This window comes from Culex pipiens, chromosome 2 (genome assembly GCF_016801865.2).
Source record: "Culex pipiens pallens isolate TS chromosome 2, TS_CPP_V2, whole genome shotgun sequence".
Taxonomy (NCBI): Eukaryota; Metazoa; Arthropoda; class Insecta; order Diptera; family Culicidae; genus Culex; species Culex pipiens.
The window spans coordinates 41,934,682-41,946,486 of NC_068938.1; positions in this window are offsets into that span (position 1 = coordinate 41,934,682).

Consider the following 11,805-nt stretch of genomic DNA (forward strand, 5'->3'; position numbering starts at 1 on the left):
CCAAAAAACATAAAAAATCTTAAAATTACTCGCATTTCAGTAAAACTTCATCAATTCCAACTCTCTTAGATGCATTTGAAAGGTCCTTTGAAGCCCTTCAAAATGCGCCATAGACATCCAGGATTGGTTTAACTTTTTCTCATATCTTTTGCAAATCACTGTTAAAAATGGATTTTTTTAAAACCTTAATATTTTTTTGCAACAGCCTCCAACACCCATACTCTTGTAAGTTAAAAGTTAGGGAATTTCATGGACTATAAGCCTACGGTAATAACTTTTTGGCCAATCGCAGTTTTTCTCATAGTTTTTCGATTTTTCTATAACAAACATTTTACAACGTTAGTTTTTGCCCTGTGGGCTTCCATAGCGGCACATTTTGGTCTCACACATATTCACATATTCGGAATCCTTGGAAAATTTCACGTAAGTTAAAAGTATTGAAGTTGTAAATTTGATTAAAAAAATAATTAAATAAAACATTTTTGAAAAAAGAAATAGATTTTGTTTACCCTGTGATCAATACGTCAAATGCTGTATCAAGTAGGCGAAAACCTGTTTTACCCCCAATAAAACAAATTGTTAAAAAATATTTTAATTCATTCTAAATGGCATTTTTTCCAATCAAATTTACAACTCCAATACTTCTAACTTACGTGAAATTTTCCGAGGATTCCGAATATGACAAAATTGAGACCAAAAAGTGCCGCTATGGAAGCCTACAGGGCAAAAACTAACGTTGTAAAATGTTTGTTATAGAAAAATCGAAAAACTATGAGAAAAACTGCGATTGGCCAAAAAGTTATTACCGTATGCTTATAGTCCATGAAATTCCCTAACTTTTGACTTATAAGAGTATGGGTGTTGGAGGATGTTGCAAAAAGATATTAAGGTTTTTAAAAAAAAATCAATTTTTAACAGTAATTTGCAAAAGATATGAGAAAAAGTTAAACCAATCCTGGATGTCTATGGCGCATTTTTAAGGGCTTCAAAAGACGATTATTTCATAGTTCCAGGAACCTTTTACTCGAATCAGTTTTAAAGTACCGCAAATTGTGAAATCATCCCAACTTTATCCCCATTTATTTGTAAAGGTTTCTTCACCATAATATTTGGTAAACTTCACTATCAAGAGTTACGCAATACTAAGTTTGTGGTGAGCAATGTTTCCATCAAGTATTTCTGTGCAACAGCCTTACAACTTTCAGTATTGTTGGCCTTCTGGAAGAGAACCATGAAGGCTTTCCAAATCATTGGCCCCGCAGCCAGTTCAGTGGTAATTCTGGTCGTAATAATTTGGACTATTTTAGATAGCGAAACATTCACGAAATCATCCAAAAAGTGGCAGTCTTGTGATTCAACGTTGATCTGGGATTTTACCAGTACTATCAAAAATATGATTGAGTATCGTGTAAGAAATGTCTACGCTCCAAGTGGAACCTTTTACCAAAATGCAGCCGTAACCTTCATCTGGGACTACGAGTCCGGCGGTTTTATTGTTTTCACTTGCCAAAAGCCTTCTGGAATAACTTGCGATGTGTTCAAGGTGCAGGTAGCTACTAATGGCACGTTTTCAGCTGGCAGGAATGCTTTGAGTAAGGCCCAAATGAAGGAATCGTTGAAATATACGTTTGGGGTTGACGATGAGGACAAGATCTTCTACATGTGTGATCCCGAAAAGCGATTATTGACTAGTGACGAATATTCCTATGATTCTAACCAAACGGTATGCTCTGTAGAATACGGGAATCGCTTCAACGGATCGTCAAGGGAATGCAACGTAAGATTCCTTCTCAGAGTATTGCAGAAAGGTGAAGATGTTTTACATGAGAAGTATTTCGACGGCACGAAACTAATTTCAATCATGAACAAATTGAAACTGTGGTATAGGCATCCTTCCCATATGAAGGGTGGTTTCAACAAGCGCATACTGCTTATTCCAGTTGCGATCGTTGCAATGGTTGGTATAGTTTTTGTGGCGAAAAGGATGGCACAATGCATCATCAGGGATCCAAGGGTGCAACCTTCTCAGAAATAAGTTCCAGAAGAGGATGACGATCGCAAATCTTGCACAAAAATATTGAAAGTGCTGGAGATGTATATTTTGACTTGGAATAATTAAATAAGAAATCCAAAAAAAAACTCAAGTTTTGCAAGGTGCAGCAAAAAAAAAAGAAATATCAAGCTTTTTTGTTTGGATTTGGTTTAAGTTTCCATACTTTGATTGGTTGAATTTTATTTTATTAATAATGTTGTTTCCCTAAGTTTTTTTTATTCTTGATTACAGAGCTTTTCAGCCGGAGGCTGGTTCAACTCTTGTTTCCCTAAGTTGTTTATATAGATCGCTAGTGGTGCTGTGGATTAATCATCCAATATTTTGCTTATGAGGTGGCATTTCAAGGCAGCAATCATATGGCATCTATTTCAGATTTCTTATTTAACACTGGAACGCCCAACACATGTCAAACCTACACGGAGCCTCCAAAAACGTTGGAGCGGTAACTTCAACTCACTGGTTCTCGAGCATAACTATACTAATCGGGATGATTCTTTTTTCCAGTGATTTGTAAGGATATCTAGATGATTTTAGAACTTTGCGGAACTTGATTTGATCAAATCTGTAATTTTTGCGATCAAAAACATTGTTCCAAGTTTTTTTTAACGCACTTACTTCGCAGAATTTTTGACGTTTTTTTTTGCATGCGCAAAAAAAAGTTGGATGTCTTTGATTGCAAAAATTACAGATTTGTTCAAATTAAGTTCTGCAAAGTTCTAGGACCATCTAGACATCCTTAAAAATCACTAGAAATCCTTTTAACCCTCTACTGCCTTTTTTTTTTGTTTTTTTACTTTTTTTATTTTTCCTTGTTCAGGAGGTCATTTTGAGCAACTTTTGTTCTACGAAAAACTTTATTTCTCTTGTTTTATGTTTTTCTTGTTTCATTTTTTGTTTGTTTAATTTGCATTTATCTTGTTTAGTTTATGTTGTTTTTGGTAGTATTTGGCCTATTCTACCACCTCCTATCATTACATTTTGCCTATCTAATTTTTTATGTTTTTACAGTCACTTTTTCAATTTTTTGCCTGTTTTTCACATTTTCTGCTATAAAATGGCACCATTATCATTTAAGTTGTAACAAAATGAAAAGCCAAAGTTGACCCCTAAAAAACATAAAACAAGTTAAACTTCCAACCCAAAAATTTTCTAAAATTTTAAGAGTTCTTCTTTCCAATGCTTTTTAATGATCGAAAATTGGTTGAAAAATTGTTTTTGGGCGATTTTTCCAATCGAAGCCCGTCTAGTTGGGTTGGGTTGTAGAGGGTTAATGATCAATTGAAAAGTCCTTCCATCATCATTTAACTCCCATTTGTTAGTATGCACCCCGTTGGTTTGACAAAATAAGATAAAAGAGTGGCGAAAGGTTTTACTTCACTTGTTTTATGTTTTAAAGTGAAAAGAGTAATAACGAAATCAGATTGTGAAATCTCTGCAAAATGCAATGCGTCTAGCGAACTTTGCACAAAGATTTTAAGTTATATTTTTTGAGAAACGGTAATATATTCAAACGTCTGGTGAAAAAAAGGTTGCGCTAGCTAACCAAGTTCAGTCCAAATATCGCGTTGGTGAAGTGACACATCATGAAAACTCTCAAAATTATTTTAGCCGTGGTCATCATTTTGACAATATTTTCGCTGCTTCCTTCGATTCTATTGAAAAAACTCATCGGAACGAGCAGGGAATCTGCAGCGTGCGATCAGGTTAATTTCTTGGATTTTATTAAACCACTCCACGACTCGCTAACGTACCGTGTTAAAAATGAATACGCTCCAAACGGCTCCGTCTACCGGAATGCTATCGTCAACTTCATTTGGGACTACAAAACCGGTGGATTTATTCTGTTTACTTGTCTCAGATCTTCTGGGATAACCTGCGATGTGTTCAAAATCGAGGTTCACAAGCATGGCAATTTCAGTTCTGGACGGAATGTTTTAAGTGAGTTTCAGACGAAAAAAACGCCACAGCACACTTTTGGAATCGAAGAAGATGGCAAAACCTTTTACCTTTGTGACCCTCAGAAACGCCTTGTGAGCCGTTTCGAGCTGATTCCAATGCTTAGTAAAAAATCCATCGATCCGAATACCACAATTTGCTCTTCTGACTACGGGAATGGCTTCAATGATTCAACTGGGAAATGTGATAAAACGTTGCTATTTGATATATTACATCCTATTGAAGATCGTTATGGCGAGGCAAGGATTCGAGTTAATACATGGAATACAATAAGTCACAGGTTCAAAACTCACGGCAATGGGTTGAATAAACGTTTACTGTTCACCTCAATACTGGTGATAGTTATAGTGGCCATTAGCATCGTGTTGGTTGCAAAAAAGCTAAATCTGTGGATAAACAAAGTTCAAGAAGCGCAACCAGCTGAGAAATAATGTAACAAAAACTATAAATTTTACAATGTTTATTAAATCAGATTTTTCGCATTACCCTTCACTTTCTGTAAGTTTTTTGAAAACTTTTTCTAACTCTTGTCTATTCAATAGTCATAAGTAATAATGCCTTCGATTGAACTACGATGTAACACACAGCTGAAAGGAACTCCAAAACTCTGTCATGTACCTAAATGAACTCATTGCAACTTGTTTATTCACAAAAAAAAACCCGAATTGAATTGAAAAAAAATGTTTTAACCCTTTAATCTCAATTAATTTTTTGAATGTATTTTTTTTCTGAATGTTCAACAAATTTTGCAAATGGATGATGTTGTACTCTGTTTGAATGTGGTGATTTTCCTAAAATAAAGAAACAACCCAGATACTGCTGTTCATCGTTTAAAATATTTATTTAAGGGTACACAGCAACCAAGGAAGTCGTTGTCTTCTTATTTCCAAATTTTTTAACTTACGGACATATTTTGTGGAAAATCTTTTTGGAAATAGTAGCTTAGGGGATGGATAAAAAATCAAATCGATAGATCCCGTATCTTTGAAGATGCTAAAATGTTTGTAACAATTATCTGGGTTCAAAAGATCTGGTTGATATGCACTATCCCGGGCAGATGGTAATAACAAAATTCATGCCATTTCAATAATAAATATTGTTAAAATAACAGAAAGTGTAATGGAATCTTCTTGAAAAATCAATTTTTGCATAAGACTTAAATAACAGTTTATGTTATCATAACAAAATTTGTTATTGGTCTGATATTGGTTGAAAGCCAAAACAACTGGGGAATAACATTTTTTGTTATGGAAGAATTCCACAAATTGTTATTGGGATGATCGGATTAGTTGTTAAAATAACAAAAAATAATAACAAAGATTTGTTCGAAGAATAACTAAAAATGTTATTTGTTTGTTATTACAATAACAATCCAATAACAAGAAAATCATAACGACGAATAACAAATCTTGTTATAAATAACATAAAATGTTATTGGCGTAGTATTTTGAAATATCAAAAAATGTTATTCCCAAGTTATTTCCGTCTGCTCGGGATATATGATATTTTTACTAAGAAACTCAAACTCAGCGGGCAATATTACATTAAAAAACATAAAGTTGAATAATTTTTGAATACCGTTAGGATGGTCCCATTCACTTCACCCTTGAAAATTAGAAATTTTCATATAAATATATCGCGAGTTTAAAGACCCCCTGAGATATTTTCATCGTTTGTAGTCAGACATGCATCCGCACTTACTCCTCTTTAAGAAGAACTTGTTTGCTATTTCGTTTAAATGATTCCCAGCATGTTTTGCCAGTGATTAGAGTGCAATGATTACGGTGATCTTTAAGGCTCCCGAAGACCCGAAGAGAACCTTCAAATGCACTCAAAGAGCTTTTAAGAAGTTCTTCTTGAGAGCTTATTAGCATTGTCACATGGAAGTATAGCTAAAATCAGTTTTTCTAATGACTCAATATTTTCTACACATTATTCTTGCTTAAAACAATACGTTTAAAACGGGAACAAGCATAACATTACTTTAAACTAAAATACCATCTAGAACAAGTTGAGTCCCGCTAAGAAGAGCTCTTAGTGCCGATGCATGTCTGTTTGGAGTGCTAGATATCCTCTTTCAAATGCAACTTAGCGCTTAAAATTTGGCCTGCGCATTTTCGAAAAATTTAAATATTAAATTTACATCTTTTTGACCTTAAAATTGCTGAAACATTTCATCCCTATGTCCAAATTTGCTTGTTAAAAAATAAAAATGTTAGTTTTGTAGAGCTCTAGATGAGCCCCGAATTTCATTATATTTATTTATTTTCTGTAAAACTTAAGGGATTACATACATGTAGAAAATCACAAAATTCCTTAATAATCACTTCTGAAAGTTTCATGAAGCAATTTCGTGACTAAACTTAGTAAGAAACGATTTCAGTTCAAAATTTTGCCATGCGCAAAGCGAACTGTCGCGGGTGCCACGATATCTCGAGATGGGTGGACCAAATTGGCTGAAATTCAGGGTGAAGACTCTCATGACACATGTGCATGGCGAAGCCCGATTTTTAAATTTTGCTTTTTAAAAGAACACAAAAATCAAAAACTGACGATTTTTTATTTGAAAAACATATAAATATTTTTATCTTTTTTTTAAACAAACTTTTTGAAAATCACAAAAAAAGTGTCATAGTGAAATCCAGAAAATTTGAAGCGGTCGTACCGCCCCACCGTTCCGAGTTATCGAAAAATGGACCGTAATCGTAATCACGGACCGAAATTACCCTGAAGGAGATCGAAAAGGGGTCGAGGCAACTTTTCCGATTGCGTGTATGTTGGCTAGAAATCGAGTGACGGAGATCTGTGAAGGTCTAAAGGTGTGACATTGAAAGTTACACATCCGGCACCTTGAACGCAATTTGGCCAGACTTGGTCAGCTCGCCTGTTTTGTGCAACGATGTTAAGTTGGTCTTACAAAATAAGGTTGTGAAAAAAGAACAATATTCGAAGAATGATGATTAGTGAAACGGTAATTTACTATGAAATCTAGATAAAAGCAAGTAGCGCTATCGAGCAAAGCTTTTGTTTGTGTAGTGCGTTGTACAAGACGGCATGAAGTCATGAAGACTCCCAAAATTATCCTAGTTGTAGTCATCATTTTGACAATACTTTCACTGCTTCCGTTTAAGGAACTCATCGGAACGAGCAGGAACTCTGCCATGTGTGATCCGGTTATTTTTTTAGATTTTATTAAACCACTGAACGACTCGCTGACGTACCGTGTTAAAAATAAATATGCTCCAAACGGCTCTGTCTACCAGAATGCAATCGTAAACTTTGTTTGGAACTACGAAAACGGTGGATTTCTTCGTTTCACCTGTGCCAGATCCTCTGGGACCACTTGCGATATATTCAATTTCAAGGTTCACCTTGGAGGTTATTTTAGTTCTGGACGGAATATTTTGAGTAAATTCCAGATGAAGGAATCTCCGCAGTACACTTTCGGAATCGAAGAAGATGACAAAACCTTTTATCTTTGCGACCCTCAAAAACGCCTTTTGAGTCGATTTGAGTTGATTCCAACGCTAAGCAAAGAATCCTATGATCCTAATGCAACAATCTGTTCGACTGACTACGGAAATGGCTTCAATCGTTCAACTAAAGGATGTAATATAAAGCTCTTATATGGTGGTAAAAGCAGAGTTTTCGAAACAAAGTCTCGAGTTAATACTTGGACAACAACAAAATTCCCAATGAAAACTAACGGTGGATTGAACAAACGTTTGCTCTTCACCTTAATTGTGGTGATTGTTATAGCGGTTATTGGAATAATCTTGATTGCAAAGAAACTGAATATGTGGGTAAACAAAGTTCAAGATGCACCGGCCAAGAAATAAAGTAGCATTGACTAAACATTATAGAACAAGGTTGAAGGAAAATCTCTTCTAGCGAATAACATGATTGCCTGGAGAAAAGCCCTCTGTGTATGCTTTGATCTCGTTTTTCCTGACTGCCACTTGATCGTTGAGTGTGGCAGGGACAGTTAAAAATGTTAATGATTGGGTTTAGTCGCCAACTTGCTGAGATCAAAATACAATCTTCCCCCTTTACCACCAGCAGTCATGGGTTGCTACAATCATAATGTTTAATGCTTTAACCCTGTGGCAGTAGGCCGTCCCTAAAAAATGAAAAGTTGTCAAATCTTCGGTGCTCACCCCTAAAATGATAGATAAGGATGTCAGGAACAATGTTTGCATGAAACAAAAAATTCCGAAAAATGGTTTACAACTCGCGCGCGGAACTTGAATGAAAAAAGTGCATTTTTCGAGTATTTTTCAGAAATGCGCGTAACAATCATACTAAAGTCATTCAAATTTGGTCGCTTTGGGCTTCAAGTTATAGTTTAATGTCCCCTGAACAAATTCCTGTACAGACATAGTCCATAAAAGCTTGTGTTTGGGCATGGCAGGGCGTTTTAGGGATAAAAAAATGTATTTTTTAGCCAAAAAAAATCAAAAATCACTCCCCAAAACGAGCCAAAAAATTTTGCAGCCAAAACTAAGCATTTAACTTATAGGAAATTTTACGGAGATCATGTTGCATTTTTCAACATTCAATTTATGTCCACGCAAAGCCGAGATATTTGCATTTTTGTGAACAAAAAGTGACGAATTTACAAATTTCTTGGTATATAAGCGTTTTCAGCATAAAAAATTGGCTACTATGATCAGGGTTACCAGGTCAAAATTTAAAAAATCTGTCAAAGTATCGATTAAAAATCTGGAAAAATCTGGCAGATGAAAATTAAACAATTCTGAATGGTGAATGGGAGGGAGGGTATGAATTGATTCAAAAGTTTGCAGAATTCAGATGATTTTACTAATTTTCTGACCTCAAAAATGTTGAATTGTATCTTCTTTTTGGAAAACACTTTCTATTTTTATTTAATTTTCAATTAAATACGTTTATTTTAATCAAGAATTTGTTCAAAATGGGCATGCAAGGAAAAATCTGGCAAATCTGGCAACCTGGCAACCCTGACCGTTCCTGTCAACGCAACAGTAGTATTCTGTATGTAAACTATAAAAAAATGAACTGCGTTTGCGTTCACCATGGTTTTTGAAAAAGGGTAAATGTAAGCAAACATGGAGAGATTTGATTATCTAGGCGTCAAAATACATTTAAATCAAATCGCCAAAAAATCAAATTTCAATTGCGCAGTGATAAGAATCTTATAAGTTACTATAAGAAATATTATATTTTTTTCCAAAAAAAAAAGGGAATTTCGACATCTTTACGTTGGGTTTTGAAATCATTGAAACGACAATCCCGGATAAAAAATTACCATTTGATTACCATATTGGATCATACAATGACACTTTGAGAAATGGTAACTATTTGTGAAATCGTTTTTTCAATTTCCCAAAATTAAAATTTAACTATATTAAACTATTTGTGAACTGTTTGATTTAAGGTTACTTTTTACCAAATAGTACTTAAACCATTTATTTACCATACAACAAACAGTTTTTTGACGAAAATAGTACTGAGTTTTTTAAGGTTACCATTGCTAACCACCCTTATGCCAGATGATTAAACCATTTGTGAGATAGTAAAAATTCATGCCAACCATATAAATACCATTTTTAAAACAGTAGTCAAACATTTTTGGAAATGGTAGTAACAATATAGTTTAAAGTTCAATTACCATATGAAAAAAAGTTTTTATATGGTACTTTTTTATGCGGGATGTACCACAATATTTTTTGTGAAACGGTTATATTTATAGATTCCTGGTTAAAAAGCAAGTTACGCCAATGAACATAGTTTCAGTGCAAGAGGCGCGTTGTGGGTTTGACACACCATGAAAGCTCTCCCAGTCATTTTAGCAGTTTTCCTCATATTGACGATACTTTCGCTGGTTCTATGGATTCCGGTTGAAAAGGTAAACGTAGCAGGCAAAAAACCTCCCACGTGTGACTCGGTCAAATTCGTCGATTTCGTTAGACCACTCAACGATTCGCTGACATACCGCGTAAAGAACGACTTCGCTCCAAACGGAACCGTCTACCAGAATGCTTTAGTTAACTTCGTTTGGGACTACACCGCCGGGGGTTTCATCATATTCACCTGTTCCAGATCTGCCGGGTCGACCTGCGATTTATATAAAATCGAGATAAACGACAGTGGAAATTTCAGTTCTGGACGAAATGTGTTGAGTCAATTTCAAATGAAAGCACCACTACTGCACACGATCGGAGTCGAAAACGATGGCAAAACCTTTTATATATGTGACCCCCAAAAACGTTTTTTGAGCCGTTTTGAGCTTATTACAGTGCAAAGCTTAAATTCTTACGATTCTAACGCAACAATTTGCTCTGCCGACTACGGAAATGGCTTTAAAGGTTCAGCCAGAGAATGTGACAAAAATTTCCTGGTCAAAGTGTTACAAAAAGGTGAAGCTTTTGGTCTTGAGGAAAAAGTACGATTAAGGTTAAATTCATGGAATAATGGTAAACATGAGATGAAAGGGTCGCAGGTTAATGCTTCTGGTGCAAACAAAATTAACAAGCGTATGCTATTCACATCAATAGCGGTGGTAGTGATGGTGGTTATCGGAATAGTATTGGTTGCTAAGAAACTAACTCAATGGATTAACGAGGATCCAACAGTGCATCCTGCTTAGCAATGACTGTAACTACTTTGAATCACAATTTGTAAATCATTGAAAAACTTGTATAAATTTAAAGAGCTGCTCATAAAATGTGACATCTGTCTGGAATTTACCAAATCAATTATTTGTCTGAATTTGGAAATAAAATTTTCATCTCAAAAATGAAAAAAATTTAAATCAAATTCATTCAGTTTAATTTCTCTTAGCAATAATTTATTGCTAAATTTTCTTAAAAAAAAGATCTATTTTAGGATTTCACATGAACTGCAAGTCACACCGCATGCTGAGTTTTAGTTCAAAATGTATTGGTGGAGGAGAACAACATGCAAGCTACCGTCATCAGGAATGACATAGGGTCTGGGGGGTGAGATTGGATCATATAAAAATGCTGAAATTTGTATGACTCAATCTCACCCATGATGACGGTATCAACATAATTTTAGTAGTTGCAATATGTTGCAATCATATTGACAACACTTTCATTGCTCCCTTGGACTCCGTTCAAAAAGTTGTCAGAACAATCCAGAAATCAACCAAGTGTGGTTCGGTCATATTTTTCGATTTCATTAGACCTATCAACGACTCGCTGACGTATCGTGTCAAGAATGTAGTTAATTCAAGTAAACTTCGCTTGAGGCTACGAAACCAGTGGATTTATTCTATTCACCTGTCCAAGATCAACAGAGACGACTGGTGATGTATTCAAAATGGAGGTTCGCTACTTTGAAAATTTCAGCTCCGGGCGAAATGTGTTGAGCAAATCCCAGATGATGAAATCACCGCGCTTTACCTTTGGAATCGAAGAAGATGGCAGAACATATTATGTGTGTGACTCCGAAAATCACCTGTTGAGCAGCTTTGAGCTGATTCCAGCGCAAGGTTTCTTTGTGGGATTAAAGTCATGGCGTTATTTGGACGGTACCAGGTGAAAACTTGTGGTTCATTTTAACTGTGTGGATAACATTTATTTTTTCTTCAATAAAAATTAACCATTTTCTTATTCTTTGAGCAAAAATATTGAAACTATTTGGACAATTTTGTCCGTAGACGTGTCCGTATTAATGATAAAGCATCCTCAATAAATTCCAGACAAATCTAGCCACAACAATAAATGAAAAAGTTTGAAATTTTGCTAAAATGCGATGCATAATGCATGAATTGGTACGAACAAAAAAACAAA